The 22,586-nt window shown below is 51.2% G+C and overlaps 1 pseudogene; it reads left to right on the top strand.

Annotated features, from left to right (window-relative positions):
• Positions 1-1,921: 1,921 nt before the first annotated feature.
• On the top strand, positions 1,922-3,013 carry LOC119368414 (annotated as a pseudogene).
• The last annotated feature ends 19,573 nt before the right edge of the window (positions 3,014-22,586 follow it).

Here is a 22,586-nt window from a genome sequence, read left to right on the forward strand (position 1 = left end):
TCGACCTGAGCACGTGTGTCTGCTGGACAAGTCCCTCTATGGGCTCAAGCAGGCGCCGCGGGCGTGGTTTGGTTGGTTCGCCGCATTCGTCCACAGCCTCGGCTTCACCAGTTCGCGGGCGGATCCGTCGCTCTTCGTGCTCCACTCCGACGCCGGCACTGCCTACCTCCTGTTGTACGTCGACGACATTGTGCTCACTGCCTCAACGACGGCGCTTCTTCGCCACCTCCAGCAGCTCCTGTCGACCGAGTTCTCCATGAAAGACCTCGGGCCTCTACACTACTTCCTCGGGATCGCCGTCACTCGCACCGCGGATGGCTTCTTCCTCTCCCAGAGCAAGTACGCCGGCGAACTGCTCGAGCGCGCCAACATGCAGTGATGCAAGCCGGCGCCCACGCCGGTCGACACGCGCGCCAAGCTGTCTGCCCATGATGGTGCCCCCGTCTCCGACGCTTCCGAGTACCGCAGCATCGTTGGTGCACTCCAGTACATGACCATGACTCGGCCCGACATCGCCTACGCCGTCCAACAGTGCTGTCTGGTGATGCATGATCCCCACGACGTCCACCGTGCACTGGCCAAACGCATCCTGCGTTACCTATGCGGCACTACATCGCATGGTCTCCATCTCCGGCGCTCTGGATCCCTCGACCTCGTCGCCTACTCCGACGCGGACTGGGCCGGCTGCCCAGACACGCGCCGATCGACGTCCGGCTACGCTGTGTACCTTGGCGACTCGCTTGTATCATGGTCGTCCAAACGACAGGCGACGGTGTCTCGCTCGAGCGCCGAGGCAGAATACCGCGCAGTTGCAAACGCGGTTGCCGAGAGCTGCTGGATCCGCCAACTTCTTGGCGAGCTCGCTGTACCTCTACCTCGCGCCAGCATTATCTTCTGCGACAACATCTCGTCCGTCTACATGGCGGCCAACCCCGTCCACCATCGCCGGACCAAGCACATCGAGCTCGACATCCACTTTGTACGCGAGAAAGTGGCATTGGGTGAGCTGCGCGTTCTCCATGTGCCCACCTCCCAACAGTTCGCCGACGTGTGCTCACCAGAGGATTGCCCACGGCGGCGTTCCAAGATTTCCGGTCCAGCTTGTGCGTCCGGCCGCCGGACGCTCAAACTGCGGCGGGGTGTTAGCAGTCCTCTCCACTCCCCCACGTACTGCATGCATCTACCCACGATCCCATGCACGTACTAGCGCTACGCGCTCTCTCTCCTGTACTGGCACTCCGCGCCCCTGTTGTACTGGCGCCCTGCGCCTATATATTCTTGGCAATGGCAATGGCAGCACTCAAGATGCTTTGCTCTCCCTCTCCACCGATCCACACCGACGAGGGCTGCTGGTGCTGGCGAGGAGTTGGTGGTGAGGGCGTGAGAACGATCTGAGAAAGAAGAGAGTTGACTCGGGGGGCGGGGATCTGGCGGCTAAGCATTGTCCGATCGGAGGATGTTCCAGCGACCGGCGGAAGCATTGGGCCGGTCGACTGGCGCAGATCACTTCCCTTAATAAACCCTTTGTTGCGCTCAGTAGGATTGCAACAAGACCCCAGTTGTAAAAGTTAAACTATGGATAGGGTTGGTGTGGGCCGTTCGATCAAAAGAAAATCAAAGGGCGAGGAGGCGGTGGAGGCGCGCACCTTGATCCGTAGGGTGAGCGCTAGCGTTTCCTTTCTTCGATTCTTCTCCAAAGTGGCAAAGTCGGACGCCCACGTATACGCGTGCAAATCCTTCTCCCCATCGGGACTCCTTGATGATTTACTCCTAGCTTTCTTCGGATTCCTTTCTTCTTTTATATACTGTATATAAGCCGCCTAGGTACGGTACGGTACGTACGCGCGTGCAAATTCTTTTCTAGTTCATCAAGACGATCGAGTTAACTCAATTCCCCGTCTGTTCTCCACCGCTGCCGGCCATGGCTAACAGCAGCTCGGCCTCACCGGAGATCACGTCGAGATGTGTCACGGCCAGGGAGCACACCGGTACGCTCAATTTGGAGGTGACCCATTATCTGGGGCTCGATGGCATCGGTGTCGGGCGAGTCCGTTACTTCGCCCGTCCTCGAAGTCGGCGGCTACAGGTGGAAGATCTACTTCTACCCAGACGGGATCGAGACCACCTATCATGGCTATGCCTCAGCGTTTGTGCACTGTTACAGTGACACCAAAGCCACGGATGCGACGGCCAAGTTCACGCTGAGCATCCTAGAGAAAAGGAGCCAGGCAAACGTAGCCAGCTTCGATGCGGTGAAGCGCGTCTTCTCTCCGCGCGATTTCCAACTATGGGGCCACCACTATTTCGTGGACAAGGCCAAGCTGGAATCGCTGTCGCAACTCGGGGACGGCTGCTTCACCATACGGTGCGTCCTCACCGTCGTCACGGACACGGACGAGTCACCGCCTCTGCGGCTGCCCACAGTGCCCAGCCAACTCGAGAGCATGCTCGAGGAAGGGAGAGGCGCCGACGTCACGTTCCTCGTGGGTAGCCAGGAGTTCCGCGGGCACAGGTCCTTTCTGGCCGCGCGGTCGCCGGTCTTGGGAGCTCAGTTCTATGGCCCCATGGCGGAGAAGGACGACATGCCGCGCGTCAAGGTCATCGACGTTGAGCCGGACATCTTCCAGATGATGCTTCACTACATCTACAAAGACTCGCTGCCGCTGCCACCCGCCGACGACAAAGGAGGCTACAGCGTCGCGGCGATGCAGCACCTGATGGTCGCGGCAGACATATACGGGCTGGAGAGGCTGAAGCTCATGTGTGAAGATGAGCTGTGCAAAATCATGGATGCCGCCACCGTTATGAGCACGTACGCGCTGGCGAATCAGCATCACTGTAAACGACTCAAGGATGCGTGGTAGACTTTATGACGTCAAAAGAAGTGTTGGCCGCCATCCTCGAGACCAATGAGCGCTTCATGACACGTTGCCGACCACTGCCATTGGAGGAGGATCATGAAGAGGAAGAAGTTGATCACAGCAGGAAATTCAAAAGGACTCGTACAAAATAGATGTTGGTTTTCTTTTTTGCATAATGAACATTTTGAACCATAGCAAAAGTGCCTCAACGTTTGTAAGCCGAAAATGTCTGAAGATTGATGTACTAAAACCTTGATAGTATTTTTTTTTCCGAAACGGAGGCAAAGATTGCCTCATCTATTAATTAAGCAGAAGAGAATTGACCAGTTAATTACGGAAAACCGGGCAAAAACCGGAACAACAAGGCCAAGCCCATTCCCATAAACTGAAGCACATAGGGCAAAGCCCACCCTAATCGACGTCAAGTCGACTTGCGGCCAGACAACGCATCTCCGACTCTCACAGAGAACTCAGAAGGACAAAATCAGACACAGCTGGCGCCACGGAAGATCGCCGAACGGGCACCTACCGCCAGTGTTTACAAGATACTTGAAAAAGTGGAAGATTTACCAAAAAGGCTTTCGGCCCCTTTTATAAATAAACCAACCAGCAAGCACAAAGTCAACAAAGTACCGACCGAACAACACACACACAACATCACCGCAGTCAAGGTCCAACAGACACGCGCACAGACACCACATGGGTCCAGCTGTGGGCACAGCACAACAAGCCCAACACAAACACAACTAGGACGCACAACACACACACACGACGGCGACGAGGTAAAGGAGATCTAATCCGGCTCCGGTGGTGGTGGGGGAAGCGGCGGAGCCATCCGGAGAGCCATCACGTGAAGCTGGATGATGATGGAGGTGATGGCGTCTCTCTCCCTGGGGCGTCTAAGCGGCCGCCAAAGCTGCAAGTAACCAGACCATTTGAACATAGCGTCAGTAGCGCGACGAAGAGGGATACGCTGAATCACAAGCCTATTCCTAACAGTCCACAGTGTCCAGGCTAGCACGACGATGGTCAGCCACCTAATGTGGTGAGACGAGGGCGGTAATGCCTGGAGTTCGGCGAAGAGAGCGGGGAAGTTGTTGTGATCCCAGCTTTCACCCACAATTTCGCGGAAACAGCTCCATAGGAACTGCGCGGACACGCAGGTGAAGAAGATATAGTTCGAATCCTCTTCAGGCCCGCAGAGCGGGCAACACCCATCGCCAGGGCCATTGCGTTTCAGGACCTCCACGACGGATGAAAGGCGGCCGCGGATTGCCACAAGAAAATCCTAATCTTCAAGGGGAGCCAGATCTCCTAGACGGTGGTCAGAGCCTCGGGTCCTGGAGAGGGGGCGATAGCCTGGTAGAGTGATTTAGTGGAGAATTGACCAGATGGCTCTAGATGCCACCTAGTGCGATCAGCTCCCATATCTAGCTCAGGCTCGTGAAGTGCGATGTAGTCGAGCAAGTCATGCCAATCCGCGTTCTCAGCTGGTTCAAACGGTCTCCGGAACGCGAGTTGCCCTAAGTCAATAAGGGCCATCGCGACAGAAATCCGTGGGTCTACCGCAATGGTGAACATGTCTGGAAAACGAGCCACGAAGGGGGCGTCCCCAGCCCAGCGATCGAACCAAAACAGCATGGCGGTGCCAGATCCAACCGCAATCGAGGTCCCGATGCGGAGGACTGGGAGGAGCTGTATGATGGATTGCAGAACTGGGAGCCACCAGACCGCTGACAGAAGGCGAGCGGTTGGCTACAGAGCTATTTCTACTGGATGAGGCGGAGCCATAAGCCACCCTCTCCGTTCGTAATCCGCCAAAGCCACCTAGTGAGGAGGGCAATGTTCATGCGTTTGGAGAACATGATCCGAGACCGCCCTGATCGCGAGGCTTGCAGATCTCAGTCCACCGAACCATGTGGTACTTTTGTTTGTCACCCTCGCCAGCCCAGAAGAAGCACCCTTGAACTCTGGTAATCTCATGGTGCAGAGTCTCAGGCAGGTTGTAGAAGCTCATAATGAATAAGAGCAGGCTGGATAGGGACGAGTTAATGAGCACAGTTCGGGCTGCTTTGGAGAGCCACCGCCCTGCCAAGGCTCAATGCAGTGCTGGAGCTAGCTTGCCCACCATGGGGCGCAGCTCGGCCACCGTGAGCCTCGTGTCACTAATGGGTATCCCCAAATAGGTCGTGGGGAAGCACCCAAGCAGACAGTTAAGACGGTCCGCGATGCTCCACCGTTCATCATCGGAGTAGCCCAAGACCATCACCGCACTCTTATTGAAGTTAATCCTGAGGCAAGACATCTGCTGAAAGCAGAGCAGGAGGAACTTCAGGTTCATGATGTCGCTCACAGAACCTTCCACCATGATAATGGTGTCATCCGCATATTGGAGGAGGGAAATCCCATTCCCTCCTACTAGATGCGGGACTATGCCCTTGATATGGCCCGCAACCTTGGCTTTATCTAAGATGGCTGCAGATATGGCCCGCAACCTTGGCTTTATCATGTATGTTTTTATGCAGTTTGACCGATAAAGATCTTTGTAGAATATGTAGGAGCCAATATGAGCAGCCAGGTTCCGCTATTGGTTATTGACCAGAGACGTGTCTCGGTCATGTCTACATAGTTCTCGAACCCGTAGGGTCCGCACGCTTAAAATTCGATGACGGTTATATTATGAGTTTATGTGTTTTGATGTACCGAAGGTAGTTCAGAGTCCCGGATGTGATCACGGACATGACGAGGAGTCTCGAAATGGTTGATACATAAGGATCGATATATTGGACGACTATATTTGGACACCGGAATGGTTCCGGGTGAGATTGGGACAATACCGGAGCTCTGGGAGGTTACCGGAACCCCCCGGGAGGTATATGGGCCTTAATGGGCTTTAGTGGAAAGGAGGGGAAAGGAGCAAGGGAGGGGGCGCGCCCCCCCAAGCCCAATCCGAATTGGGAGGGGGGCCGGCCCCCCTTTCCTTCCTCCCTCCTTCCTTTCCTCCCCTCTCCCTCTCCAAATAGGAAAAGGAGGAGTCCTATTCCCGATGGGAGTAGGACTCCCCCCTTTTGGGCGCGCCTCCTCCTCCTGGCCGCCCCCCTCCTCCACTCCTTTATATATGGGGGAGGGGGGTGTCGGTGTCAAAACCGGCGGATCTCGGGTAGGGGGTCCCGATCTGTGCGTCAAGGCTGATGGTAACAGGAAGCGAGGAACACAGATGTTTACCTAGGTTCGGGCCCTCTCGATGGAGGTAAAACCCTACTTTCTGCTTGATTAATATTGATGATATGGGTAGTACAAGAGTAGATCTACCACGAGATCATAGAGGCTAAACCCTAAGAGCTAGCCTATGATGGTATGATTGTAATTGTGATCGGCCTTCTAAGGACCAACCTCTCCGGTTTATATAGACACCGGAGAGGGCTAGGGTTTACATGGAGTCGGTTACAAGGAAGGAAATATAATATCCGGATCGCCAAGCTTGCCTTCCACGCAAAGGAGAGTCCCATACGGACACGGGCCGAACTCTTGAGTCTTGTATCTTCACGCTTCAATAGTCCGGACGTTGTACACAGTCCGGCTGTCCGGATACCCCCTAATCCAGGACTCCCTCAGTAGCCCCTGAACCAGGCTTCAATGACGATGAGTCCGGCGCGCAGTATTGTCTTCAGCATTGCAAGGCGGGTTCCTCCTCCGAATACTCCAAAGTAATCATCGAACACTTAGACCATGTCCGGATCTGCGGGATGATCTTCATATGCCACCGTAGAGAGAATGATATTTCACAAATGCAATCTGCTGACAACTTTTTGTGACGACGTGACATGTTATTACGATCGGATCATTATTCGATCCATTTTCCCACAACTAGCTATAGCGCACATTGCGAGGTAGTTTCTTTGACACATCTTGTGAAAGTAGAGATCGTGTCCCCTTATCACGGGATTCTCATCAATACGAGTATGGGTAATCTCACCACGCCAATCGTGGCGCTTGGGAAACAAGCGATTCTCAACGGGCAATGGGGAGGCACACCGCTTTTGGCTCCTCTATAAAGGGATAAGATTTCCCCATTTTAACCCACGCCTTCTTCCTCCTTTGCCCACTCTTGCCCCCTCGAGCTCCAGCGCCCAAGCCCAAGTCTTCTCTGCACAGCTAAACATGTCCGGAGCAGGAGGCAAGTGGGTAGCTTCCACCATCAAGGAGAAGCACATCGCAAATCTTCGGGCGGCCGGATACTTGGCCGCGGACATAGCGCACCGTCTACCAGACGCCGGGCAGGTCATTCCGACCCCAGGACCCCATGAGAGGGTCGTATTCGTCGCCCACTTTGTCCGTGGACTGGGATTTCCACTCCATCCCTTCGTCCGCGGGCTCATGTTCTACTACAGGCTAGATTTCCATGATCTAGCCCCAAATTTTGTCCTCAACATCTCGGCGTTCATCGTCGTATGCGAGGCCTTCCTCCGCATCCGGCCTCACTTCGGCCTATGGCTGCAAACTTTCTGCATGAAGCCGAAGGTTGTAAGCGGCCAACAAGCAGAGTGCGGAGGGGCCATGGTAGGCAGAATGCCCAACGTCACATGGCTCGACGGCTCCTTTGCGGAGACCATAAAAGGATGGCAATCAGGGTGGTTCTACATCACCGAGCCGCGCGGCGCCAACTGGGCGGCGGCCCCGAAATTCAGATCCGGAGCCCCCATGCGGCTCACCTCCTGGGAAAGGAAGGGCCTGTCATGAGCTGACCGGACTCCAGACATGCATCAAAAGCATGAAGGACAAGAACACCAAGCTTGTCAACGTGATCCAGGTCATGCTCGTTCACCGGATCCTGCCCTGCCAAAGGCGGGCAGTCAATCTGTGGGAGTTCGTCTCGATCGAACACCGGACGCTCCTGAAGCTCTATGACATGACGCACAAAGGCGCATGGAAGGTGCTACTCAAGGCCTCTGAAGTACCTCCTCCCACATCCGAGGACCGCGGGCTTCACCCTGCGCGGGCTTCACCCTGCGCGGGCTCCTAGTCAGGTGAGTTCTCAGACTGCCACCGGACCCGGTTCTTTCCAATATATTCATGGGAGAGCCTTAAGTAGTTATGCATGTTTGCTTCAGGATTATGTGGAGACAACGGACCAGGTTTACTGTCCGGCTCCGCTGCCAGAAGGCCCAGCCGATGCTCTCCTGATTGAGATGCTGGTCCCGGCAAGAAGGCCGAGAAGAAGGCCCCGGGGATCCGAAAGGGTCTCCGGTGTAAGGTTGTGCCAGAAGCCTCATCCGAAGACGACGAGGAGGACTCCTCCCACGAAGGGGAGGAGGAAGAAGAAGAAGACGCCCCATCCAGAAAGGATGAGGGGCCCGGGGAGGCGGACCAGGGGGCCGGAAAAGGCCCTCGCCGTAAAGCCATCATACCACTGTTGTCTGACGACGACGAGACAGATTCCTCCCACGGAGGCGGGGGGAATCAGGAAGAGATTCTACCTCCCGACACTGGGGGGGAGAAGAATAGAAAAGCCGCCCCGGGAGGGGAGGCTGGGGCGTCCAAGAAGGGGAAGGTGCCCCTTCCGGACTACTCCGCCACAGCCGCTCTCAGCGAGGAGGGGTGGCTGCCGAGGGGGAAGCCCCCAGTGCGATCGTAAGTGTCCGCACTCCGTCAAAACTTCACTCTATAGCTTTTGTTTAACGCCGAACATATGTGCAGTCCGGCCAGGGATCACCCTGAGGTATCTTCCTCCGGGTCCCTGAGCGTTTCGGAGATGAATTCGCTTCCGACAGCCACTACTCCTCAACCCGCGGACGACACGGAGGTGTTGTCCCAAAGGCTCCCAGAGCAGGGGGAGGTGACTCTGGAGACGCCCCGAGGCGGGGTCCCAGACGTCAGACATGCGGGGTTCAAGATCCCCGCGGATCGTGTCGACGAGAGCCATGGCCAGCCGGGCTCTCAGCCGAACACAATTCCGGAACCTTCAATGGTTCCGGACTCAGGCGGGTGACCCCTCGTTAGGGAGGGCAAGCTGTCTGTATCAGGGACTTCCATTGCGCATGAGGCGCCGGACTGTCTGCTGGAAGCGCTTCACGGCGCTTCCATGGATGAAGAGCACCGTACTCTCATGAGTACAGTGATTCGGAAGGTTTTGTCCGCCAAAAGCGGACTAACCGAAGCTTGCACCAGCCTCCTGACAGGCTTTGAGGTAAGTAATAAACATGTGCAAAATTACCACCTGATAGGTAGTAGCCCCTGATACTCTGTTTGGTGTTCGGAAAGAAAAGCCAAACAGAGGGTCAATTATAATCCGCAGGAGTCTAATAATAAGTATTATTGTGAATAAGCAGGCTGTGCTGCTTGCTGCTGCCGCCCGGACTGCCGAAGTTGCTGAACTGAAGCGGGACCTGGAGCAGGCGCAGGGAGAGCTCGAACTCACGAAGAGGTAGCTCGAAGAGAAGAAGGGTAAGTGATTCCCGCTCTTATGCATTTAAGGATAGGCAGAATTGGTGAGTCTAACACCTAAGTGTCATGACTATGTAACAGGGGCCACTGCCGAAGTGGCGTCCCTGAAAAAGGCGCTGTCCGAGGCCGAAGACAAGGTGGCCTCGGAATGTAAGGAGCGCGAAAAGCAAAGTGCTAGGGTAGGTGAGGTATAGCAAGAGCTCCAGGACCTTGGCAAGAAGTACGAGTCTATGGAGCGTGATCTGAAGGCGAAAGAGGCCGAGCTTGCAAAGGCCCTTGTGAATTTAAAAGACGCCAAGGCCGAAGCCGAGAAAGCACAGCAGGAGATCCAGGAGGCCAAGAAGATAGCAGCGGGTAAGAAGTTCTTTATGCAAAGCAAACATGTGGAGGAGGCGTTTCTTTTACTTACTCGAATTCGGAGCTCTCCAGGGGCATTCGTAGATCTTCCATGTAGCGTATCAGACGCTGCGGAGTTCTACCGTGCCCAGGAGGGGAACTCAACAGAGAAGCTGTTCTGGTCCCAGTATGCTGGGGCCGAACACCCGATGCCTCTGAGTGACCAACTGAAGCAGTTGGTCGAACTCCACAGGGCCGCCGAACTGGCTATGAAAGGTTTCATAGTCCGGATGTGGCCTGGTGAGCTGATGCCCAGTAGCTACTTTGGCCTGATCAAGCGGATGGAGGTGATCAAGCGCTCTGTTTGTATCGAAGGTGCCCGCCGGGCCTTTGCCCGCGTCAAGGTGCATTGGGGCAAGCTGGATGCGGAGAAGCTGGTCAAGGACGGGCCACCGGAGGGCAAGGCGCATTGCCATCCCGAGATGTACTATGATGGCGTTATGAAGGGTGCTCGTCTCGTGGCTGACGAATGTACCAAGGACACCATTTTTGAATGAATTCGCTTCTGTCATGTTTATATGTTAAGGACGAAGTTACTTGCGCTATGTAGCGCTTTTGTTTATTTAAAATAATACCTTCTGTGCGGCTGTTTATAAAATTCTGAAAGTAGGCCAGTCGTCGGCTTCCACCCCCACGTAACTAGTACAGGGGTGTTCATGGAAAACCCAGACACTCTTTATCCAAATGTTTGGTCCATTAAGGAGGTGCCCGGCGCAGCGAACAAGGCAATCGGACTATGCGGCTTTATAACCTGTCGAACAATTTTAAATTAGCCATAGAAGTCTACAATTTTAAATTTCGGCGAAGCCCCTACAACCCGGAAGGCCGAATCGGGGCGCTATACACGCCTAGATCGGACGAAGCCAATTTATCGCCTAAAGCAGAAAATCTTTAAGGATTTTAAGACCTCTCGAACAGCGACCAGCTCTCGCCGCATCATGCCGGTCAGTTTTCGGCTTTCTCTACTGAGGTGCTCGTCCGGAAGAACTGGGACACAATCGCAGTAGTTCTCCCTGCGCTACCTTAGCCGATATAACGGAACGTAAGGCACTAAAACAAGGGAGCCGGGCTATCCCAACTGTAGACCCAAGACATGATTCGGAGCTGATGCATATAGTGCTATAAGTTCGGGGTGCCGCACTGTCGAAAGTGTTCGGACTTTATTTGCCATATTATGGGGCACCATGAGAAGCCCCTGGCATACTGACCGTACCAAGGTGTACGGATGCAATACCAAATAAACATTTATAAGAGAAGAAAATGCTCAAATAAGGATAATAAGCTGACGCTATATATAATCTCCCATTGACGAAAAATACGTTTAAGCGTACGTTTACAATGGATGCATGAAGCAGAGATAAAATAGGACTATTTGACATGTCCTATCCAAGGGCGGGCTGTGTGCAGATAGATAAAGCAGGTATAATGGTCGTAAATAGATTCCACCTGGGTATTTCCTTCTGTGCACAACGTCTGTTGCCTCCTTGGATGTCTCTCCCATGTAAGTCTGGCAATTCGGCTCTTCTGAGGATGCTGCACTAACACGATGTCCTGAAATGTAAGAGGGAAAGAGTATGAAGGTATTTGGCGGTTACCCGCACTATTGACTGAGTCGTTGATGTGCCTCCGCCTATGCCCATAGTATCTTGAGTGCGTAATTGTGTACGTGTGGCGCGAACGCTGCTTTGAAGGGGCTTGGGCGGAGGCCGGACTGCTAATCATGCTCTTGGCGTTCCTGATGATCCTGTTGCGGGGTGCTCCGGACTCGCTTGACTGTGCTCGAAGTTGTCGCCGGGTTGGTTTGTAGGAGTAGGCCGCATTGTACTTCTGCCGCGAGAGCTACCGTATGTTCTTCTGTTCGAAGGGAGCGGTCCATATTTCCATTCACTACTAGGAAAATGCTTATAGATAGAAGTTTACCAGTAGCGAGTTTTTTACCCCACGCTACTAGTAAGTACCAGTTGCGCTGTGTAGAAAACACGCTACTACTAACATATAGTAGCAGCGTTTGTTTGTTTGGGCCGCACTACTGTTACATGGGCCGCAGGGCAGCATCTGTAGCCCACTTAGCTGTAGCGTTTGTTCTGAAAGGGCGCTACAACTGGTGGGCTTAGCAGTAGCGTGGTGCTCCAACCAGCGCTACTACTATAGCTAAAGAAAACCAGCCCGCGAGCGCCCCCGCACCCCCCTCGTCTCACACAATCCCCTCCACCCGATGACGCCGCCGCAACGGTTAGGGTTCGTCCCCGGCCGCCTCACCCCCGTCAACAGTGCCGTGCGCCGCCACCATGCGCGGTCGCCTCTCGCCTCCTCCGACGCTCCAGCCCTGTAAGTCCCCCTCTCGATCTCCTCCTCCCTACGCGCGCCACAGTAGCTCCTCTCGATCTCTCGGCTAGGGTTCATCGTAGGGGCTCCAATCGATTTGCCACGAATGAGGGTTGTGTTGGGCTCAGTCAGAGAGACACACACACACACACACACACACACAGAGAGAGAGAGAGAGAGAGAGAGAAAGACAAAGAGAGAGAGACAGAGAGAGAGAGAGAGAAGAATCATCGAGGGTTGTGTTGGGTACCAGCTGCTGTGCGCGGCGGCAGCACGGTGCGGCTGGTCTGGATTCGGGGGCCGCGGTGACGGGAAGAGTGTGGGAGGCGACGGCGGTTCGGGCAGGGGAGGAGGCGGCGGGGGCTGCGCTGCGCTGCCGGCCGGCGAGGCGGAGACGAGGAGCAGCAGGGCTTGCAGTTGCCGGGGAGTGGCGTGGAGAGCAGAGCAGAGCAGAGCAGGGAGCAGTGGAGTGAGAGTGATAAACAGAGAGCGAGTGGTTGGTGTAATAAGTGCTGGAATGGATTTGGACGCGTCTAGTAGTATAGGAAGGAGTACCAATATTTTGCTTGACTTGACCTGCCAAAGTCTTTGCTTATTAATGTATTCTTTTTCATCCTTACCATAAACTACTCCTAGCATGGCAGTAATTTATATATTGCATTTGTGTCGGTCGATTTTGTGTGAAGCCATGAGGTCGAGACCGAGTAGTAGTTCATCACATACTAGTATTTTGCTTATTAATGGATTGGGCTGGCTCATGTTTGATTTTTTGCTTTGTGGTTGGGCGGTTTCGACTTTTCTGATGTCATGTTATGGATATTGCTTCTATAGGAGTGTAAGTGCTCGGTTCGGGTTGTATCAAGTGCCCTTCTATAGGATGTTGTATAGGTGTTGTTCATGTGAGAGACAAAGCTACAAGCTCATGTTTATTTAGTGTGCTTTGTTGTGAGAAATCATCAAGATTTAGGATTACTGATAAGAAGGGGGTAGTTTATTTAGTGTGCTTTGTTGTGATTAACAAAGATGAGATGAGATCAAAGTATTGTCATGTTTTGCCATATATTTGTTTGTTACATCTCTAGATTATTGAGCTACTAGTATTGTTTAACCTTGTGTTTAGTGCAAATTTCATGCTGATAGCGACGCTTCATCTGAAGAGTTGGGGACATTAGTTTACTAGATTGCTAGCTTTATGATTGTTGGACTGAACTTTATGTTTACTTTTTAGTTGTTATTTTTCTTGCCATGTGAACTCTAGCTATGAAAACTTTATATTTACTTTTTGGATCGTTAATCCTTTAATCATATTGATTTAGGGAAATGGCGCCACCACCACCACCACCATGTCGACGGTGCAAGTCAAGGTGCGCCAGCAGCCTTGCAACTGGCACACTGTTTGGCATCTACTTCGAGTCTAGTTTTCTTCATGCGGCGGTAATAAATTATATGAAACTAGTAACTAGTATTTTGTTTTTAGTGTTATTGGCATTAATGCATCGTGTATATATCATTTTGCTTTTTGTACACAGATTGTCCCATGCAATGTGAGGTCAAAATTCAACAATCTGACTGGAGACTCTATGACCTTTGAGGCTCCTGGGGGCCCCTACACTATGGAGATCGAGAAAGGACGAAAGATGACGCGGGTGGGAGGATATGGATGGGTCCGTTTCATCGACAACATGCGTATCACCGATGGTGAGTTGATCAGCTTCTCCTTCAGAGATGAAAGACCCAAACTGGCCGTGATTTATATCAACAAAGCAGAAGATTACGAGGATGATGACGACCCACTCGGTGATGCCATCGTAGCTCAAAGAATGAAGTTGAGTGAGGAGGAGGTGTGCAACCTATGGGACATCATTCCGCCACGTGCTGACTTTGTCGGGGTGCCATTCATGACCCGCCTGACAAGTACCATGGTTGATCGGCATATGATGGTATGTTGCATTTACTGTAGTTTTTAGAGTAATTTGATGATATGCTTTATTGTTATACTTAGTGTAGAGTCCGATGATAAATATGCTTAGTGAATCTTATATGCTTTATTGTTATACTTAGTGTAGAGTCCGATCATATATATGCTTAGTGAATCTTATATGCTGAGTGAATCTTATATGCTTTATTGTTATACTTAGTGTAGAGTCCGATGATATATATACTTAGTGTAGAGTCCGATGATATATATGCTTAGTGTAGAGTCCGATGATATATATGCTTCGTGTAGAATGTGTGAGGCTACTTATTAATTGATATGTTTTTCTTATTTAGAAATTGCCAAAGAGCCTATCTGAGAGTTGTGGTATCAAGCCTGATGAAGAAGGCTCTGCTGGAATACGCCTTACCGCAAGGGGCTCCGTCACCACTTGTGTGTACGGCGTGGACACGGACGGTCGCACACACTTCAACTCGGTTGGGTGGAAGAGCTTCCTCGTCGGAAAGAATCTTCATGTTGGACAAGCAATCCTCATTACTATCAGGAACACCCACCGCCCAGGCTTGAGGATGATGGTCGTCATCGACATCATATAGAACTTCATATGCATGCGTGTGGCTGTTGAACCATATATATGCTAGTATGACTACCTAGTAGACTTATCAACTATGATCTATCCATGCATTGTTGACTACTATATGAGTTTGTGAGATTGTGTGGTTATATTAAATGTGGTACTGTCATTAATGTTTGTGAGATGGTTCTGTGAACTTAGTTTATTTGCACTGGACTTGTCTTGATTTCCATGAATATTGCACCTGACTGATTTTTTTATTTTTTATTCCTATTTGCCTAGTAGTAGCGTGGGGAGAAAAAAGGGCGCTACTACTACGTGATGATAGTAGTAGCGCTGGTGGAGGAAGCAGCGCTACTAATAAGTATTTTAGCTGCATCGCTTGTTCAGAAACGCGCTACTGTTAAATAATAGTTGTAGCGCCCTAGTAGTAGCGCGGGTGCCCGCGCTACTGGTATGTAAAAAACCAGCGCCACTACTAAGCTTTTCTCTAGTAGTGATTGACAGTGATGACCCCGCGCGGTCCTGGCATCTTGAGCTTGAGGTATGCATAATGTGGTACCACATTGAATCTAGAGAATGCGGTTCGTCCGAGCAGTGCGTGGTAGCCACTACAGAAAGGGACGATGTCGAAGATTAGCTCTTCGCTCCTAAAGTTATCCGGGGATCCTAAGACCACTTCCAGTGTTATAGAGCCCATACAGCGGGCCTCTACTCCAGGAATAACACCTTTAAAGGTGGTTTTAGTGGGCTTGATCCTTGAAGGGTCAATGCCCATTTTGCACACTGTGTCCTGATAAAGCAGGTTCAGGCTGCTGCCGCCGTCCATAAGGACTCACGTGAGGTGGAATCCGTCGATGATTGGGTCTAAGACCAATGCGGCTGAGCCGCCATGACGGATGCTAGTAGGATGATCCCTACGATCAAAGGTGATCGGACAAGCTGACCATGGGTTGAATTTGGGGCAACTGGCTCCATCGCATAGACGTCCCGTAGTGCTCGCTTCCGTTCCCGCTTGGGGATGTGAGTGGCGTAGATCATATTGACCGTTTTCACCGGGGGGGGGGGGATTTCTTTTATCCCCCCGTATTCGGACGCCGGGGCTCTTCGTCATCGTCGCTGTGCAGCCCCTTGTCCTTGTTTTCGGCGTTTATCTTACCGGCCTGTTTGAACACCCAGCAGTCTCTATTGGTGTGGTTGGCTGGCTTGTCCGGGGTGCCATGAATTTGGCATGAGCGCTCCAGTATGCGGTCCAGGCTGGACGGTCCCTGATTATTTCTTTTGAACGGCTTTTTCCGCTGACCGGACTTAGATCCGCTGAATCCGGCGTTGACCGCCATGTCTTCGGTGTTGTCACCATTGTTCCTTCTCTTATGCTTGTTACGCCGTGGCTTGCCATTAGCATCGTGGCTGTCCGAAGTGCCGGGATGTGGCGTGGTGCCGCTGCGAGCCAACCAGCTATCCTCACCCGCACAAAAGCGGGTCATTAGGGTTGTGAGAGCTGCCATAGACTTGGGTTTTTCCTGGCCGAGGTGTCATCATGGATATTATGCTTGAAGCCGCCAGGGCTTCGGCGTCCGGACAGTCGACTATTTGGTTCTTTTTAGTAAGGAACCGAGTCCAGAATTTCTGGGCTGACTCTCCGGGCTATTGAGTAATGTGGCTCAGGTCATCGGCGTCTGGTGGTCGCACATATGTGCCCTGAAAGTTATCAAGGAATGCGTCTTCCAGGTTTTCCCAACTGCCAATGGAATTTGCTGGCAGGCTGTTTAACCAGTGCCGGGCTGGTCCTTTGAGCTTAAGGGGAAGATACTTGATGGCATGTAGATCATCTCCGCAGGCCATGTGAATGTGGAGAAGGAAATCCTCGATCCATACTGTAGGGTCTGTTGTGCCATCGTATGATTCGATGTTTACGGGTTTGAACCCTTCTGGGAATTCATGATCCATTACTTCGTCAGTGAAGCAGAGGGGGTGTGCAGCGCCTCTGTGCCGGGCTATGCGGCTACCCAGCTCGAATTGCTCTGGGTTGCTGTGTTCTGCCCGACCGGACCTGTTGATGATGTATCCGGCGCCACGATCATCGTCGCGCGCTGGGGCACGCCCCCGCGATCCGTAGATCGACCTTGGCTGTCCTGCTTTGTTTTCCAGAATATCTTGCAGGTCTTTCTTGTTGCCCTGGGCTGTAGTATATTGGCGTGGGGGTGCGGGCTGGTATCCGGGATGATATCCCAGTTTATCCCGGCCATGGGGTGGCCAGTCAGCTGTTCGGAGTTCGAGTCCATATTCCTCGGCTGCCAGGACTTCAGTCCATCTATCTGTGAGCAGATCAGCTTGGAGTTGCTGCTGCTTCTTCTTCAGCCTCCTCGCAGTGGCTATAAGCCTACGCTTGAAGCGCTCCTGCTCCACGGGATCCTCAGGCACGCCGAATTCATCGTCGCCGAGGCTAATCTCGTCTTCGGAGGGGGGCATGTAGTTGTCCTCCTCCGGGTATACGTCTTTCACCTGTTCTTCTGGGCTGACCTGCTCATCTTCCTGTTCGGCCTGCTCGAAGGCGGGCTGGTCAGGGTCATATTCTTCTTCGGCGCCATCCGGATTATTTTCGTCTCCAGGGCCGGTATTGCTGTGGCGGGGCTTGGAGCGGCGCCGACGACGCCCATGCTTTGTTTTTCTTCCCGAGGGGTTATCCTCCATTGCCTCATCGCCATTTTTTTCCTTCGGAGTGTCCACCATATATATATCGTATGAGGAGGTGGCCGACCACCGCCCGGTGAGCAGTGGCTCCTGTAACTCTCCTACATCGTCGTCCATACCGTCGATGTCTTCGGAGTCGAAGTCAAGCACATCGGTTAGATCATCGATCGTGGCGATGAAGTGGGTGGTGGGTGGGCAACGAATTCCATCGTTGTCTGCTTCCAACTCAAGCCGGACACAGTTCGGCCCGGAGTCTCCTGACAAAGAGAGAGACTTCAATAAGTTCAGCATGTCGCCAAAGGGTGAGTGCTGAAAGACGTCCACCGCGGTGAACTCCATCACCGGGCCCAACCAGGCTCGGCGGGTTCGGGGAAGCGCGGACTGGAACCTACAACCGGATACGAATCCGGGGGTCCGGAGTCACAGGCTCTCTCAAAAGCCAGGCCCGTGTTCGGCTCCATCGCCGATGAGTGTACGACCTCCGGGGCGGGGTCCAGCCCTCCGTCCTTAGGCAACGCAACCTGCCCCGGACTTAGATCCGACGCTTCTGCTGGGATGATGTCCCGAGTATCATCTGACAGCAGGTCTAAGCCGTGCTCCTCGTAACTGTTCGGCGCTCCTGGTGCTGGCCCGAATCCGTCGAAGATCAGGTCTCCACGAATATCTGTCGTGTAGTTCAGGTTTCCGAACCTAATTTGATGGCCAGGGGCGTAGCTGTCGATCTGCTCCAGATGGCCAAGCGAATTGGCCCGCAGTGCGAAGCCGCCAAACACGAAGATCTGTCCGGGGAGGAAAGCCTCACCCTGGAGTGCGTCGTTGATGATGATTGAAGGAGCCATCGAGCCTGATAGCGACGACACAGAGGAACTCTCAATGAAAGCACCAATGTCGGTGTCAAAACCGGCGGATCTCGGGTAGGGGGTCCCGATCTGTGTGTCAAGGCTGATGGTAACAGGAAGCGAGGGACATAGATGTTTACCCAGGTTCGGGCCCTCTCGATGGAGGTAAAACCCTACTTCCTGCTTGATTAATATTGATGATATGGGTAGTATAAGAGTAGATCTACCACGAGATCGTAGAGGCTAAACCCTAAGAGCTAGCCTATGATGGTATGATTGTAATTGTGATCGGCCTTCTAAGGACCAACCTCTCCGGTTTATATAGACACCGGAGAGGGATAGCGTTTACATGGAGTCAGTTACAAGGAAGGAAATATAATATCCGGATCGCCAAGCTTGCCTTCCACGCAAAGGAGAGTCCCATCCGGACACGGGCCGAAGTCTTGAGTCTTGCATCTTCATGCTTCAATAGTCCGGACGTTGTACACAGTCCGGCTGTCCAGATACCCCCTAATCCAGGACTCCCTCAGGGGGCATCCCATAGACACAACAATTGATCCCTTGGATCTCTTAGCCATATGCGGTGCCCCCTCCACGATAATCCACCTCGATAATATCATAGCGGTGCTTAGGCGAAGCCCTGCGTTGGTAGAACATCATCATCGTAACCATGCCGTCGTGCTAACGGAACTCTCCCTCAAAGCTCGGCTGGATCGGAGTTCGAGGGACGTCATCGAGTTGTACGTGTGCAGAACTCGGAGGTGCCGTGCGTTCGGTACTTGATCGGTCGGATTGTGAAGACGTACAACTACATCAACCGCGTTGTGCTAACGCTTACGCTTTCGGTCTACGAGGGTACATGGACACACTCTCCCCTCTCGTTGCTATGCATCACCATGATCTTGCGTGTGCATAGGAATTTTTTTGAAATTACTACGTTCCCCAACAGTGGCATCCGAGACAGGTTTATGCGTAGATGTTATATGCACGAGTAGAACACAAGTGAGTTGTGGGTGATACAAGTCATACTGCTTACCAGCATGTCATAGTTTGGTTCGGCGGTATTGTTGGATGAAGCGGCCCGGACCGACATTACGCGTACACCTACGCGAGACTGGTTCTACCGATGTGCTTTGCACACAGGTGGCTAGCGGGTGTCAGTTTCTCCAACTTTAGTTGAACCGAGTGTGGCTACGCCCGGTCCTTGAGAAGGTTAAAATAGCACTAACTTGACGAACTATCGTTGTGGTTTTTAAGAACGGTTCTTGCTCAGCCCATACCAGCCACGTAAAACTTGCAACAACAAAGTAGAGGACGTCTAACTTGTTTTTGCAGGGCATGTTGTGATGTGATATGGTCAAGATGTGATACTATATTTTATTGTATGAGATGATCATGTTTTGTAACCGAGTTATCAGCAACTGGCAGGAGCTATATGGTTGTCGCTTTATTGTATGCAATGCAATCGCCCTGTAATTGCTTTACTTTATCACTAAGCGGTAGCGATAGTCGTAGAAGCAATAGTTGGCGAGACGACAACGATGCTATGATGGAGATCAAGGTGTCGCGCCGGTGACGATGGTGATCATGACGGTGCTTCGGAGATGGAGATCACAAGCACAAGATGATGATGGCCATATCATATCACTTATATTGATTGCATGTGATGTTTATCTTTTATGCATCTTATCTTGCTTTGATTGGTGGTAGCATTATAAGATGATCTATCACTAAATTTCAAGATAAAAGTGTTCTCCCTGAGTATGCACCGTTGCCAAAGTTCGTCGTGCCCAGACACCACGTGATGATCGGGTGTGATAAGCTCTACGTCCATCTACAACGGGTGCAAGCTAGTTTTGCACATGCAGAATACTCAGGTTAAATTTGACGAGCCTAGCATATGCAGATATGGCCTCGAAACACTGAGATCGAAAGGTCGAGCGTGAATCATATAGTAGATATGATCAACATAGTGATGTTCACCATTGAAAACTACTCCATCTCACGTGATGATCGGACATGGTTTAGTTGATTTGGTTCACGTGATCACTTAGATGATTAGAGGGATGTCTATCTAAGTGGGAGTTCTTAAGTAATATGATTAATTGAACTTAAATTTATCATGAACTTAGTACCTGATAGTATTTTGCTTGTCTATGTTTGTTGTAGATAGATGGGCCGTGCTGTTGTTCCGTTAAATTTTAATGCGCTCCTTGAGAAACCAAAGTTGAAAGGTGATGGTAGCAATTACACGGACTGGGTCCATAACTTGAGGATTATCCTCATTGCTGCATAGAAGAGTTACGTCCTAGAAGCACCGCTAGGTGTACCACCTGCGCCAGCAACTCCAGACATTGTGAATGCCTGGCAGTCGCATGTTGATGACTACTCTATAGTTCAGTGTGCCATGCTTCACGGCTTAGAACCGGGACTTCAACGACGTTTTGAATGTCATGGAGCATATGAGATGTTCTAGGAGTTGAAGTTAATATTTCAAGCAAATGCCCGGATTGAGAGATATGAAGTCTCCAATAAATTCTACAGCTGCAAGATGGAGGAGAATAGTTCTGTCAGTGAACATATACTCAAAATGTCTGGGTATTGCAATCACTTGATTCAACTGGAAGTTAATCTTCCGGATGATAGTGTCATTGACAGAATTCTTCGATCACTGCCACCAAGCTACAAGAGCTTCATGATGAACTATAATATGCAAGGGATGAACAATACAATTCCCGAGCTCTTCGCAATGCTAAAGGCTTCGGAGGTAGAAATCAAGAAGGAGCATCAAGTGTTGATGGTCAACAAGACCACCAGTTTCAAGAAAAAGGGTAAAGGGAAGAAGAAGGGGAACTTCAAGAAGAACGGCAAACAAGTTGCTGCTCAAGAGAAGAAACCCAAGTCTGGACCTAAGCCTGAGACTGAGTGCTTCTACTGCAAGCAGACTGGTCATAGGAAGCAGAACTGCCCCAAGTATTTGGCGGATAAGAAGGATGTCAAGGTGAACAAAGGTATATGTGATATACATGTTATTGATGTGTACCTTACCAGAGCTCACAGTAGCACCTGGGTATTTGATACTGGTTCTATTGCTAATATTTGCAACTCGAAACAGGGACTACGGATTAAGCGGACACTAGCTAAGGACGAGGTGATGATGCGCGTGGGAAATGGTTCCAAAGTCGATGTGATGGTCGTCGGCACGCTACCTCTACATCTACCTTCGGGATTAGTTTTAGACCTAAATAATTGTTATTTGGTGCCAGCGTTGAGCATGAACATTATATCTGGATCTTGTTTGATGTGAGACGGTTATTCATTTAGATATGAGAATAATGGTTGTTCTATTTATATGAGTAATATGTTTTATGGTCATGCACCCTCAAAGAGTGGTCTATTTTTGACGAATCTCGATAGTAGTGATACACATATTCATAATGTTGAAGCCAAAAGATGTAGAGTTGATAATGATAGTGCAACTTATTTGTGGCACTGCCGTTTGGGTCATATTGGTGTAAAGCACATGAAGAAACTCCATATTGATGGACTTTTGGAATCACTTGATTATGAGTCACTTGGTACTTGCAAACCATGCCTCATGGGCAAGATGACTAAAACGCCGTTCTCCGGAACTATGGAGTGAGCAACTAATTTGTTGGAGATCATACATACTGATGTATGTGGTCCAATGAATGTTGAGGCTCGCGGCGGGTATCGTTATTTTCTCAACTTAATGAAACATAAGTCTGAAACATTTGAAAAGCTCATAGAATTTCATAGTGAAGTTGAAAATCATCATAACAAGAAAATAAAGTTTGTACGATCTGATCGTGGAGGAGAATATTTGAGTTACGAGTTTGGTCTACATTTGAAACAATGCGGAATAGTTTCGCAACTCACGCCACCCGGAACACCACAGCGTAATGGTGTGTCTGAACGTCGTAATCGTACTTTACTGGATATGGTGCAATCTATGATGTCTCTTACTGATTTACCGCTATCGTTTTGGGGTTATGCTTTAGAGACGGCTGCATTCACGTTAAATAGGGCACCATCAAAATCCATTGAGACGACACCTTATGAACTGTGGTTTGGCAAGAAACCAAAGTTGTCGTTTCTTAAAGTTTGGGGCTGTGATGCTTATGTGAAAAAGTTTCAACCTGATAAGCTCGAACCCAAATCGGAGAAATGTGTCTTCATAGGATACCCAAAGGAAACTGTTGGGTACATGAGGGAGTCGTGGATTAGGGGGTGTCCGGATAGCCGAACTATCACAGTTGGCCGGACTCCTGGACTATGAAGATACAAGATTGAAGACTTCGTCCCGTGTCCGGATGGGACTTTCCTTGGCGTGGAAGCCAAGCTTGGCGATACGGATATGTAGATCTCCTATCATTGTAACCGACTCTGTGTAACCTTAACCCTCTCCCGTGTCTATATAAACTGGAGGGTTTTAGTCCGTAGGACGAACAACAATCATATCATAGGCTAGCTTCTAGGGTTTAGCCTCTTTGATC

This window comes from Triticum dicoccoides, chromosome 2B (assembly GCF_002162155.2).
Source record: "Triticum dicoccoides isolate Atlit2015 ecotype Zavitan chromosome 2B, WEW_v2.0, whole genome shotgun sequence".
Taxonomy (NCBI): Eukaryota; Viridiplantae; Streptophyta; class Magnoliopsida; order Poales; family Poaceae; genus Triticum; species Triticum dicoccoides.